The sequence below is a fragment of the Lynx rufus genome, unplaced genomic scaffold, assembly GCF_022079265.1.
Source record: "Lynx rufus isolate CCGP_SWC_20201006 ecotype Redwood Valley unplaced genomic scaffold, mLynRuf1.p SCAF_12, whole genome shotgun sequence".
In the NCBI taxonomy this organism is placed as follows: Eukaryota; Metazoa; Chordata; class Mammalia; order Carnivora; family Felidae; genus Lynx; species Lynx rufus.
In genome coordinates, this window is record NW_025814826.1 from 380,172 (window position 1) to 394,824 (window position 14,653).

At 38.2% G+C, this 14,653-nt stretch overlaps 1 protein-coding gene and 2 long non-coding RNA genes across 6 annotated transcripts in view; 2 read left to right on the forward strand and 1 right to left on the reverse strand.

The window, feature by feature from the left end:
* The window catches only part of LOC124507614 (uncharacterized), a 150,607-nt gene extending 147,770 nt beyond the window's left edge, over positions 1 to 2,837 (forward strand). Inside the window, exon 4 of the long non-coding RNA XR_006961042.1 lies at positions 2,793 to 2,837. This is a non-coding gene — a long non-coding RNA (uncharacterized LOC124507614). The remainder of the gene's footprint in view (positions 1 to 2,792) is intronic.
* LOC124507605 (ankyrin repeat domain-containing protein 26-like) overlaps positions 1 to 14,653 on the reverse strand; it is a 705,441-nt gene that overhangs the window by 300,056 nt on the left and 390,732 nt on the right.
* Positions 9,726 to 14,653, forward strand: part of LOC124507612 (uncharacterized) — a 150,325-nt gene continuing 145,397 nt past the window's right edge. For all 4 annotated transcript variants that reach the window (XR_006961038.1, XR_006961036.1, XR_006961035.1 and 1 more), the window contains exon 1: positions 9,726 to 9,825. This is a non-coding gene — a long non-coding RNA (uncharacterized LOC124507612). The remainder of the gene's footprint in view (positions 9,826 to 14,653) is intronic.

A 14,653-nucleotide genomic window follows, 5' to 3' on the forward strand; every position in this document is an offset into this window, starting at 1 on the left:
TGGCTCCGCATGGAGCCTGGAGCTTTTTTGAGATTCTCTCTCTCTCTCTCTCTCTCTCCATCTGCCCTCCCCACTCTTGTGTGTGATCTCTCTCTCTCTCTCTCTCTCTCTCTCTCTCTCTCCCCCAAATAAAATAAAATAGAGGCACCTGGGTGGCTCACTTGGTTGACCACTTCAGCTCAGGTCATGATATCGAAGTTCATGAGTTTGAGCTCTGTGTCAGCCTCTGTGCTGACAGCTCAGAGTCTGGAGTCTGCTTCAGATTCCACATTTCCCTCTCTCTCTCTGCCACTCCCCTGCTCACGCTCGGTCTCTGTCTCTCAAAAATAAACATAAAAAAAGATAAAGTAATGAAAAGAAAAAAACGAATGAAATCACAACTATATTCAGTTAATCTGAGAAATGCAAAGTTTGTTTAACATGAGCAAATGATGTAATTCCCCACATTAACAAATACTTTATTTTATTTTTTATTTTTACTTTTTTAATTTAATTTTTTATTTTTCAGAATTTACATCCCAAATAGTTAGCATAGAGTGAAGCAATGATTTCAGGAGTAGATTCCTTAGTGCCCTTGACCATTTAGCCCATCCCCCCTCCCACTACCCCTCCAGCAACCCTCAGTTTGTTCTCCATATTTGTGAGTCTCTTCTGTTTTGTCCCCCTCCCTGTTTTTATATTATGTTTGTTTCCCTTCCCTTATGTTCATCTGTTTTGTCTCTTACAGTCCTCATACGAGTGAAGTCATATGATTTTTGTCTTTCTCTGACTGACTAATCTCACTTAGCAGATTACCCTCCAGTTCCACCCATGTAGTTGCAAATGGCAAGATTTCATTCTTTTTGATTGCCGAGTGATATTCCATTGTATCTAGATACCACATCTTCTTTATCCATTCATCCATCGATGGACATTTGGGCTCCTTTGCATACTTTGGCTATTGTTGATAGTGCTGCTATATACATGGGGTGCATGTGTCCCATCGAAACAGCACACCTGTATCTCGTGGATAAATGCTTAGTAGTGCAATTGCTGGGTCGTAGGGTAGTTCTATCTTTAGTTTTTTGAGGAAACTCCATACTGTTTTCCAGAGTGGCTGCACCAGCTTGCATTGCCACCAACAATGCAAAAGAGATCCTCCTTCTCCACATCCTCGCCAACATCTGTTGTTGCCTGAGTTGTTCATGTGAGCCATTCTGACAGGCAGAAGGGGTTAGCTAGCTCAGTGTGGTTTTTATTTTTATTTCCCTGATGATGAGTGATGTGGAGCATTTTTTCATGTGTCAGTTGGCCATCTGGATGTCTTCTTTGGAGAAGTGTCTATTCATGTCTTTTGCCCATTTCTTCACTGGATTATTTGTTGTTTGGGTGGTTGAGTTTGAGAAGTTCTTTGTAGATTTTGGATACTAACCCTTTATCTGATATGTCATTTGCAAATACCTTCTCCCATTGTGTCAGTTGCCTTTTCGTTTTGCTGACTGTTTCCTTCGCTGTGCAGAAGGCTTTTTGTCTGATGAGGTCCCACTAGTTCATTTTTGCTTTTGTTTCCCTTGCCTCCAGAGACGTGTTGAATAAGAAGTTGCTGCGGCCAAGATCAAAGAGGTTTTTGCCTGCTTTCTCCTTGAGGATTTTGATGGCTTCCTGTCTTGCATTGAGGTCTTCCATCCATTTTGAGTTTATTTTTGTGTAAGAAAGGTGTAAGGAAGTGGTCCAGGTTCATTCTTCTGTCCAGTTTCCCAGCACCGCTTGCTCAGGAGACTCTCTTTATGCCATTGGATATTCTTTCCTACTCTGTGAAAGATTAGTTGGCCATACGTTTGTGGGTCCATGTCTGGGTTCTCTATTCTGTTCCATTGATCTGAGTGTCTGTTCTAGTGCCAGTACCATATTGTCTTGATGATTACAGCTTTGTAGTATAGGTTGAAGTCTGGGATTATGATGTCTCCTGCTTTGGTTTTCTTTTTCAAGATTGCTTTGGCTCTTTGGGGCCTTTTCTGGGTCCATACACATTTTAGGATTATATGTTCTAGCTCTGTGAAGAATGCTGGTGTTACTTTGATACGGATTGCATTGAATATGTAGATTGCTTTGGGTAGTATCGACATTTTAACAATATTTGTTCTTCCTATCCAGGAGCATGGAATCTTGTTGCCATTTTTTTGTGTCTTCTTCAATTTCTTTCATAAGCTTTCTGTGGTTTTCAGTATATACATTTTTCACCTCTTTGGTTAGATGTATTCCTAGGTATTTTGTGGCTTTTTGTGCAACCGTAAATGGGATCGATTTCTTGATTTCTCTTTCTGTTGCTTCATGTTGGTGTATAGGAATGCGATTTCTGCGCATTGATTTCATATCCTGCAAATTTGCTGAATTCAGGAATCCGTTCTAGCAGTTTTGTGTGGCATCTTTCGGGTTTTCCATATAGAGCATCGTGTCATCTGCAAAGAGGGAAAGTTTGACCTCCTCCTGGCTGATTTGGATGTCTTTTATTTCTTTGTGTTGTCTGACTGCAGAGGCTAAGACTCCCAATACTGTGTTGAGTAACAGTAGCGAGAGTGGACATCCCTGTCTTGTTCCTGACCTTAGAGGGGAAACTCCCATTTTTCCCCACTGAGGATGATATTAGCATTATGATCTAGAGGTATGCTCCTTCTCTCCCTACTTTCTTGAGGCTTTTTATCGAGAAAGGATGCTGTATTTTGTCAAATGCTTTCTCTGCATCCATTGAGAGGGTTATATGGTTCTTGCCCTTTCTTTTATTGATGTGATGAATCACGTTAATTGTTTTGCAGATATGGAACCTGCCCCGCATCCGAGTTATAAATCCCGCTTGGTCGTGGTGAGTAATACTTTTCATGTATTGTTGGATCCGGTTGGCTAATATCTTGTTGAGAATATTTGCATCCATGTTCCTCAGGGCAAGTTGCCTATAGTTCTCCTTTGTAGTGGGGTCTCTGACTGGTTTTGGAATCAGGGTAATGCTGGCTTCATAGAAAGAGTTTGCAAGTTTTCCTTCCATTTCTATCTTTTGGAACAGTTTCAAGAGAATAGGTGCTAACTCTTCCTTATATGTTTGGTAGGATTTCCCCCTGGAAAGCCATCTGGCCCTGGACTCTTGGTTTTTGGCAGATTTTTGATTACTAATTCGATTTCCTTACTGGTTATGGGTCTGTTCAAATTTTCTATTTCTTCCTGTTTCAGTGTTGGTAGTGTATATGTTTCTAGGAATTTGTCCATTTCTTCCAGATGACCCATTTTATTGGCATATAATTGCTCATACTATTCTCTTATTATTGTTTTTATTTCTGCTGTGTTGGTTGTGATCTCTCCTCTTTCATTCTTGATTTTACTTATTTCGGTCCTTTCCTTTTTTCTTCTTTGACCAGACTGGCTAGTGGTTGATCAATTTTGTTAATTCTTTCAAGGCACCAGATTCTGGCTTGATTGATCTGTTCTACTGGTATGTTTGTGGGTTGGTTTGTTTGTTTGTTTGTTTGTTTCGATAGCATTAATTTCTGCTGTAATATTTATTATTTCCTGTCTTCTGCTGGTTTGGGTTTCATTTGCTGTTCTTTTTCCAGCTCCTTAAGGCGTAAGGTTAGGTTGTGTATCTGAGATCTTTCTTCCTTCTTTAGGAAGGCCTGGATTGCTATATATTTTCCTCTTATAACCGACTTTGTTGTGTCCCAGTGGTTTTGGGTTGTGGTGTTATCCCTTTCATTGACATCCATATATTTTTCCATTTCCTCTTTAACTGCTTGGTTGGCCCATTCATTCTTTAGTAGGATGTTCTTCATTCTCCAAGTATGTGTTACCTTTCCCAATATTTTCTTGTGGTTGATTTCGAGTTTCATAGTGTTGTGGTCTGAAAATATGCACGGTATGATCTCAATCTTTTTGTACTTACTTAGGGCTGATTTATGTCCCAGTATATGGTCTATTCTGGAGAACGTTCCATGTGCACTGGAGAAGAAAGTATATTCTGCTGGTTTAGGATGTAATGTTCTGAATATATCTGTTAAGTCCATCTGGTCCAGTGTGTCATTCAAAGCCATTGTTCCCTTCTTGATTTTTTTTCTTTTGATTAGATGATCTGTCCATTGCTGTGAGTGGGGTGTTGAAGTCTCCTACGATTATGGTATTACTATCGATGACTTTCTTTATGTTTGTGATTAATGATTTACATATTTGGGTGCTGTCACATTTGGCGCATAAATATTTACAATTGTTAGGTCTTCTTGGTGGATAGACACCTTCATTATGACATAATGCCCTTCTGCATCCCTTGATGCAGTCTTTATTTTAAAGTCTAGATTGTCTGAGATAAGTATGGCTATTCTACCTTTCTTTGGCTGACCATTAGCATGATAGATGGTTCTCCATCCCCTTGTTTTCAATCTGAAGGTGTCTTTAGGTCTAAACTGGGTCTCCTGTAAACAGCATATAGATGGACCTTGTTTTCTTATCCATTCTGTTACCCTATGCCTTTTGATTGGAGCATTGAGGCCACTGACATTTAGAGTGAGTACTGAAAGATATGAATTTATTGCCATCATGATGCTTGTACACTTGGAGTTTCTGGTGGTGTTCTCTGCTTTCTAATCTTCGTTGCTTTTGGTATATATATATATATATATATATACATATATATATATATGTATATATATATATGTTTTCAACTTTTCTTCCCTCAGAAAGTCCCCCTTAAAATTTCTTGCAGGGCTGGTGTAGTGGTCACAAATTCCTTTAATTTTTGTTTGTCTGGGAAACTTTTTCTCTCTCCTATTTTGAGTGACAGCCTTGCTGGATAAAGAATTCTTGGCTGCATTTATTTTTTTATATTATTTATTTAATGTTTATTTTTTTTTGACAGAGAGAGAGAGACAGAGACGGTGAGACAGAGCATGAGCAGAGGAGGGGCAGAGAGAGAGGGAGACACTGAATCTGAAGCAGGCTACAGGCTCTGAGCTGTCAGCACAGAGCCCGACATGGGGCTCGAACTCACATACCGCAATATCATGACGAGAGCCGAAATCGGACGCCTAACCGACTGAGCCACCCAGGCGCCCCTGCATATTTTTCTGATTCAGCACACTGAATATATCCTGCCACTGCTTTTGGCCTGCCAAGTTTCTGTGGATAGGTCTGCTGCAAACCTGATCTCTCTTCCCTTTTAGGTCAGGGAACTTTTTTTTTTTTTCCCTTGCTGCTTTCATGATTCTCTCCTTGCCTGAGTATTTTGTGAATTTGACTATGATATGCGTTGTTGATGGTCGGTTTTTGCTGAATCTAATGGGGGGGTCCTCTGTGCTTCCTGCATTTTGATGTCTGTGTCTTTCCCCAGGTTTCGTAAATGTTTTCTGCTATGATTTGCTCACATAACCCTAATACACCTATATCTCTCTCTTCCACTTCTGGGCCCCTATGATTCTGCTGTTGTTCCTTTTTAATGAGACACTGGTTTCTCTAATGCTTAAATCGTGCTCTTTTGCCTTAATCTCCCTCTTTTTTTTCTGCTCCGTTATTCTCTATGAGTTTGTCCTCTATATCGCGGATTCTCTGTTCTGCGTTGTCCATCCTTGCCGCCACTGCATCCATCCATGATTGCAGCTCAGTTATAGTATCTTTAATTTCATTCTGGCTATTTTTTCCTTCTTTTATCTCTGCAGAAAGGGATTCTAATCTATTTTCGACCCCAGCTAATATTCTTATTATCGTGATTTTAAATTCTGGTTCAGACATCTTGCTTGTATCTGTGTTGGTTAAATCCCTGGCTGTCGTTTCTTCATGCTCTTTCTTTTGGGGTAAATTTCTGCTGAATTCTGTGGTTCAGGTTGTGCAGATTGTTGTGTTACTCCTCCGATCAGTGTTCTAGGTGTGTAGGGTGGTTTCGTGTTGGCCTGGCTGTATTTCATGGATGGGAGACACACACAAAACTTCCATGCTCTTCCGCCATCTTGGCCTCACCCCCCATTCACAAATATTTTAAAAACGTATCTCAGGGTGCCTGGGTAGCTCAGTCGGTTAAGCATCCAACTTAGGCTCAGGTCATGATCTCACAGTATGTGTGTTTAAGCAGCATGTGGGGTTCTCATTGGGCTCGCCACTGTCAGCGCAGAGTTTGCTTCAGATCCTGTCTCCCTCTCTCTCTGCCCCTCCCCTGCTGGCTTGCTTGGTCTCTCTCAAAAATAAACAGTTAAAAAAATTATCTCAATAGATGTGAAATAAACATCTTTTCACATTCAATATTCATTCATGACAGAACTTAGAAAACTAGTATTATAAGGGAACTTCCTTAATATACTTGTAGCAGAAAGACCCTAAGTGACCCCATTATATCTGCCCTTGAGTACTGTCACCTTTTCTTTATAATTATTTTCTCTTAAGATCTGTGACTTGACTCTAGCTTTTAGAATATGGCAAATGTAAAGGAATGTTGCAGACATAATTCAGTTAATTCAGAGTCAATCAAAAGAGGATCATGCTAGGCAAACCTGATCTAATCATGTGAATACACTTCAAGGAGGCCTGAGCCTTCTCTGAAGTGACATTCTCCTTGCTGGCCTCCTAAACTAAGCGGCCGTATTAAGGAAGTCTATGTGGCCAAGAACAAGGAACAGCCTTGCTCTAGGCTGAATATTTGTGTCCCCACTCACCCAAATTCATGTGTTAACTCTTAATGTTCAACGTGATAGTATTCAGAAGTGGGGGATGTGGGAAATGATGAAGTCACGAAGGTGGAGCCCTCATGGATGGGATTAGTGCCCTTATAAAGGAGGGCTGTGAGAGCTCCCTTGGCCCTGCGCCAAGCAGGAAGACCAGCGTCCATGAACCAGGAAGCAGGACGTCGCTGTACACTAAATCTGCCAGTGCCTTCATTTTGGACTTCCCAGCTTCCAGAAGGGTGAAAAATAAAACTTACTTTTTATTAGCCTATGGTATTTTGTTAGAGCAGCCCAAAAGGACTAAGACAAGTGTCTGGGAACGCTTAGGACCTAAGCCTCCAACTAGCCGACAATTAGCAAAGAGCTGTGGAAATGAGTCCAGTCATACAGTCACAAGGAAATTCTCTTAAAAACAAACTCAATGGGCTTGGAAGCAGATTCTTCCCCTTTGAAGCGCCCAAATGGGGAAGCACAGTCTAGCGGACACCTTGGCTACAGCCTTGTGAGAACCTGAACAAAGGACTCAGCTAAGCCATTGCTTAGCTTCTGACCCATAAAAATGTGAGATAAATGCGTGGGGCTTTAAGACACTGTGTTGATGGTGATCTGTTGTAAACGGCAAGAGCAAACTAAGAGACTAATAAAAGACATACACTTTTAAAAACCCCGCTATCTACATAGTTACAGAAAACTACTTTTACATGTTGCAATTTCAAGAAGACATGAACGCTCACTATCCTCACATTTACTCAACGTCATTCTTGTAGTAGGAAAGAAAAAAAAATGAAAGCTCTAGGAATTGGGAAAAAATGCCACTATTTATAGATTATATGTCACTGCATGTACCAAATCCAAAAGAATCTGCAGACAAAACACTCGAGTAAGAAACAATATATTGTGGGGAATAAGCTTAGATAATTAAAAGACTAGTTCTTTGGAAAAATCAGTATAAGAAATTTCTTTCCTTACAAACTGTTGGCCGATTCGATGCAATTCCAAAGAGAAACGGCTTTGGAGAGCTTGCCAAGTTGATTATAAAGGACCTGTAGAGCCCTTCCTTCCTTTCCTCTTTATCATCCCCAACATTTTAGTTCCCAGTCCTAGAAACAGAGGCATGGAGTTGTGGGGGTCCAGAGTGAGGTGTTGGAGCTTAGAATGGGGAAGGCATTACGTGTAGGACAGTCACCCTGCACAGTGTTGGAGCTCAAGTGAGAGCAATCCTGAAAGGTGAATGGTATAGAATAATGAAGTATCACAGACTGAACAGGGTAGGGAGGCATCTGCACAGGGGAAGAATAGCCCAGCATGGGTTTTCAGAACCTGCAGGGGGGCAAATCATCTGCAGAAGAGGTGGCCTGGCACAGGGTGTCTGAGAAAGGAGATATTTACATGTCTCAAAGTACTTCCCCATAAAATACTAAATAATTGGAAAGTGGAAAGTTAACATTCCAGGTGAGAAACCTGGCAGATACTACCTCCAGTGGCCAACATTAACATCACCAGTATGGGGACAATTCAAAATTGTAGGTCACATGATAGGATGCAAAGAGTAGGTTGTAGTGATACTCTTGTGAAACATGTATGGTCTGAATTTTACCATAAGGAAACCTAAGAAAAATCCACATTGAAAGACATTCCACATTACTGGAATTTAGTCGTCAAAAGGTTAAAAGTCATGAAAGTCAAGGAAAGACAAAGGAAGTGTTCTAGAGTGAAAGAGACTAAGACATACAACTGAATTCAATACATGGCTCTGAACAGGACCTTCCTTGGTATAACGTATACTACAGATAAGTGACCAAACTTAAAAAGAATTATGAGGAATAAATGATAGAATTATACTGAACATTTGAACAAAACAGTTTTAATGGGTGCACTGACTACACACAGATTTTTTTTTTTTCAGTACTGGAAATGTATTTTCTTTCATAATTTTCTTCATGGTATTTTTTTCTGTAGCTTACTTTATTTTAAGAATAGAGTATGATACATATACAAAAGATTATTGGTAGTAGTAGTGGTTAAGTCTTTGGTGTTCAAAAGTTGTTCATGGCTTTTTGACTGTGGGGGGCAGGGTCAGAGCCCTTAACCCCATTGTTTAAGAGTCGAGTGTATTAGAGTTAATGTTCTTATTGTGACGGTTGTATGGTAGTTATGTGGAATGTACTGACTTGTAGGATTTAAATGCTACAGGAATCAGGCATCCCATTAGCAATTTACTTGCAAATGGCTCTGGGGCAGGGGGGGGGGGTTCTTTTTTTTTTCTCTCTAATTTTTCTTTTCTCTAACTTTGTTTCTAAAAAGCAATTCAAAAATAAATAAATAAATAAATAAATAGAAAAGGTGAAAAGCCTTAGGCAAATCTTATTTCTCCATGTGGAAAGAGCTACGAATCAGTGTTTACAATTAAAATTATAGATAGGTTCTATGGCACTATAAAAAAATTGTAGTATGTATAAACATTGGCAATAGCCATAGCAGGAATACATCAAAATAATGTCTAAATCTTTAGGCCCACATATAGTCATAAAAATTGGAAAATACAAAAAGCCATCCATGAACACTACTGAAGTGTTAATGACAACTTGGTTGTTTGGGTGCTGTTCAAACGGCTGGTAGTGGAGCAGTCTGATGGTGCTAAAACCCTCTAGTGCTGGTTTCCACGTACAAAATGTGCTTAAAAGTTAATGAGATGCCAAGAAACATAGTTTAAAATATTATAAAGATTTTCATTACACACATATGATACAAAAACATTTTCCTTTAATCAAGACTTTACCATATAGTGTGTTCAATTGGGAAACAATGAAAATGTTTGGTAAGCATCCAGTAAATTTTTTCTATTTATTTTTCAAATCATATAATTTTTGTTCAAAATCTGTACATATTCTCGTGACGCTTTCCATACTGGATCTTGATTTAGAATTGAATCATCCGTAGATACTAAAGGAGTTCTACAAGATCCTCATTCAAATTCGGTAGCAGCTGAAAAGGAAAAGAAAGAATTATCTTCTTTCTCCAAAATAATTTTCACTACAACTGATGAAAAAAAAAAGAAGAAAAGAAAAAGAAAAGGAAAAGAAAAAAAGAAAGTTGGGGCCTTTATGAGTGTTAAGAAAAATGAAAAATACCTACGTACAACTGCAATATGAAACCCAAGGTTAGTATTAAATATATTTTGCTCAGGGTTGCACACTGAACTAATTGCTATTGTGGATAAATATCAGAGTTTCTGGTTTTTTCATTACAAGGTGAAATTACAAGATGAGGACACAGTCCACCCTGAACAATCATAAACTATAAACGGAAAAATCAAACAGGCATTTCCAGAGCCAAGTATACAGATGTAAGTGACAGGTATAAAACACAGCACTACTGGAACATACGGAAGGGACATCCCAGTTTTGTGTCAATATTGTCTGCTCTTTGGTGAAGGTGATATGTCAGCTGATACCTGAAGGACAAGGAAAAAGTATGCTAGGGAGAGGGAAGAAGCACATACAAAGAGCTAGAAGTGAGGAAGAACACTTGTGCAATTGTGAGTAGTTTAGTTTGACAAGGTGCTAGAGCAAAGCAGCAGAGTAGGGCAAAGAGTGAGAGACAAGGCTGAATGATCTGGCAAGAAGCAAACTGATTTGGGTGTTTTCATTCCATGCTAAGGAATTTGAAGTTTTACCCAAGGGCAAAAGCAATGACAAAATCAATGAGTGATGATTGAAACCCGTTACCTGTCAATGGCAGCTATATGACCTCTAATTACTTAACCAAGCATTACTAGGATGACTTTGGCATTTTGGGTCTTCTATCACTAGCAGAAACGACAATTTGATAAAGCACACCTTTTCTGAGACTTGTGCAGGTTGACAGTTCCATAGGGATGGCACCAGTGAAGGAAGATTGTCGCCAGAAATAATAACAGATATAGACTTAGGGAGATTGAAAACACTTCTTTAACGTTTATTTATTTTTGAGAGAGAGGCAAACCACAAGCGGGCAGGGGCACAGAGAGAGGGAGACACAGAATCTGAAGCAGGCTCCAGGCTCCGAGCTTTCAGCACAGAGCCCTCTGTGGGGCCTGAACCCACCTGAGCTGAAATCAGTCGCCCAACCGACTGAACCACCTGCTTGCCCCTAGACTTGTGGGAGATTTTAAAAGAGCTATGACACATGAGGACTAAATGAGGAAGAAGTGTGTTCTTCATTATGCTCGTGCTTTTACATTTTTTATTAGATATGTACAAAAAATGTGAATGTAGTATCTATTCTCCAAACAACGGAAAGGGATGCCATTTACTATTTATAGTTTATTTCAGAAATCAATGATATCTACCTTCATACATTTTGGCAGCATACCTTCTTCTAGTTCTCTGGTTATTCTTTCCTCCAACTCCTGCCGCGTCTGAAATAAGCCAAATATTATTTAGAATGTGTAAGGTAAACAAAAGACATGGTAGGGATTATATATAGCTTAGGACATGTGGTCTTGAACTAATACTTGTAGAGATTAAACCAAAGTTAGGGATTGCTTAAACAGAAAAACTATCACATGAATAAAATAAATTCCTACCTATTTTATTTTAGTTTTAGATAACGGAGAACAGATACATACATACATGCACACACACATACACATACACACACACACGTATATATGTATACATATATACGTGTGTGTGTGTATACATATATATAATATGTGTATGTTATATATATAATGTATTATGTGTATTATATTAATATATCTAATATGTGTACATTATATATATATATATAATGCTATTTATGTGAGTCTGATAAAAAGCACAATTAATATTGATCTATTGAATATGTATAATCTTGAAATGTGATGTTGGATCTTACTGGGACAAAAAAGTTTAAACAAGAATCATATTGTATGCTGAATTATTACTTGGAAATGATTAGAAATACTGCCATTTATGAAAGTTTAATCAGTTTTTTACCTTAATGAATTGTTCCTTAAAATGGGCTTTCCATTTTTTCACTTGTAGAAAACCAAAATTTGAAGGAATGCTTTTTGCTGTTAATTTTCCAGGACTGACTCTTAAATACATATAAAATGAAGAAAGTGGGACTGTCTTACTGTCATGTGGAAATTCTACTGGCAAAAATTGAGTAAAAATGTTTTGCTATCTGTATTATGACTAAAACACTTATTTCCTTTCATATGCACACAAAGATTTCAGAAAATCGCTTTGAAGAAAGGAAAAATAGGGGGTTACAACAGTTTCCAAACTTAGCTTCTGATTTATAACTTTCTCCATTAGCGATAAGGAAAACAACATACAATTTTCAATTGTAACTTTGTTTCCTTTCTCCAAATTAGGACCAAGTTTTGAAACACTTGACTTATTAAAGTTATGGTTATCCACTTTGAAATGTGTACGAATATTTCCAACTACAGGTGACCCATGAATAACACAGGGGTGGGGTACAGTCAAAAACCTGTATATAATTTTTCATCCCCCCAAAACTTAATTACTAATAGCCTACTGTTGACCGGAAGCCTTACCGGTAAAATAAACAGTCGATTCATACATGTTTTGTACAGTAGAATAAGCTAGGGCGAAAAATGACATTGAGAAAAACGGAAGGAAGAGGAAATACACTTACAGTACTGTACAGTATCCAAAAATAATCCATGTGTAAGTAAAGTAGACCCACACAGTTCAAAACCATGTTGGTCAAAGGTCAACTGTATATTACAACTGTTCCTGTCTAGAATGTACTTATTTACATCTTTCTTAGACAAGGTAGCCTCTCCCTGAATGCCCCAAACGGGCTCCAAAATAGTGTACAGAACATAATCAACACTGTGGTGATAAGGATTCCAATGTCTTTACAAACTTAGGTGTGAGGACAAATGTTTTGGCTGACATGCTTCCCAATATTTTCAGAGACTGTTTTCCCTAATACCTTTTTTTAATTGAAGTATAGTTGGCATACAATGTTACACTAGTTTTTCAGTATACAAATTCAGATTGGACCATGGTATACACTATGCTATGCTTGCTACCGTACATGTAGTTACCCTCTGTCACCATACAACATTAATACAATATTATTGACGATATTCCATATGCTGTATTCTTCATTCCTGTGACTTATTTACTTTATAACTGGAATTTGTACCTCTTACTCCCCTTCATCTATTTTGTCCATACCTCTCTACCCACCGCCCCTCTAGCAACCACCAATTTGTGCTCTGTAGTTATGATTCTGTTTGTGCACTTGTTTTGTTTTTTTTATATTCCACATGTAAGTGAAATCAGATGGTATTTATTTGTCTTTCTGCGATTTATTTCCCCTCGCATAATACCCTCTACGTCTATCAATGTTGTCACAAATGGCAAGATCTCATTCTTTTTGATAGCTGAGCTATATTTCATTGTATACATATTACACATTGTCTTTATCCATTCATCTCTCCATGGACACTTAGGTTGCTCCCCTATTTTGGTTATCGCAAACAATCTTTCCATAAACATAGGGATGCATACAACTTTTCAAATTAGTGTTTTCATTTTCTTTGGGTAAATACGCAGCAGTGGAATTAATGAATATCTATTTTTAAGTTTTTGAGGAACCATAACACTTTTTTGACAATAGCATTATATTCAGGCCTTATAAAATGAATGGGGCAACATGACTATACCAGACTTATAAAACTAATAACTCAATACCAGGTGATGGGGGAAGGCTTTATTCAAACAATATTATATTACCATTAATAAATACGATATAAAATATAAACCACGTTTTTTATATGACATGACTTAAGGAGCTACCAAGGTAATGTTGCATCTTTTCCCCAAAAGCTCTTTTCCTAAATATTTACCTCTGTGACCTTTATGTTTATATCTAGGTAAAAACTGTGTTTCGATGGTGAAAATAGCTTTCCAGTCCATGAATAAGAACACATGTGTACTCTTGTGTATACCTTTCCATTGATCCAAAATATAAGAGGGTGAGAAAATTATACACAGAAAAACTATATATCAGCAAATTTTAATTCAAAGAATATTTTTAAAGGATTTTTAATTAGAAGGATTTTCTCATTAACTGTTAACATACAATTATGGCCCATAGAAATCTAAGGTTCGGTTGGGGACACTGCAGGATTGAGGGACAAGGAAGTCACAGCCGTAGTCTCCATCTCTCCTTTAGTTAGACAGCTCTATTTCTCTCTGTTTTACACAATACAGTTTAATGCAAAAAAAAAAAAAACTACGTTCTATTGTTTGAAAAAAAATTATTTTGAAGATATAAAAGTCACTAATTTAGTCAAAATCCCGAATTTTGCGTAATAGACAAAAAGGTCTCAGAGAGAGTGTACTTTGCCTGAGGTCATGAAACCAACTAGATGCAGACCAGGAATACACTTGTGGTCTTACCAAGCCTACAGTTCTATGCCAGTTACTTCCTCATAGTCAGGAAAAATACGTGTATTTAAAGTATAACTCAGAGAAAATGAATACATAAAACTTTGCCATGTGGCTCAGTAATGCTTAGGTTTGAGGCACACAATAGTAGCTCTCTAACTAAATTACAAATGTTAAAGTCATGAATGAAAATAAAGGAACAGAAATTATGTTAACTCCTTTTAGTAGCCGTCAATTTTTAAGCACAACTTTTTAAATTTTTAAAAAAATTTTTTTAACGTTTATTTATTTTTGAGACAGAGAGAGACAGAGCATGAACGGGGGAGGGTCAGATAGAGGGAGACACAGAATCTGAAACAGGCTCCAGGCTCTGAGCTGTCAGCACCGAGCCCGATGCGGGGCTCAAACTCAAGGACTGCGAGATCATGACCTGAGCTGAAGTCGGCCGCTTAACCGACTGAGCCACCCAGGCACCCCAAGCACAACTTTTTTAAACCACAGGACAGAGAACTTGAAAGAGAAAATCTTTAGGTGAAGCAAGCAAGCTGAAACTGAGGAAATTCTTCCTGAAAGCATTATTTTTTCCTT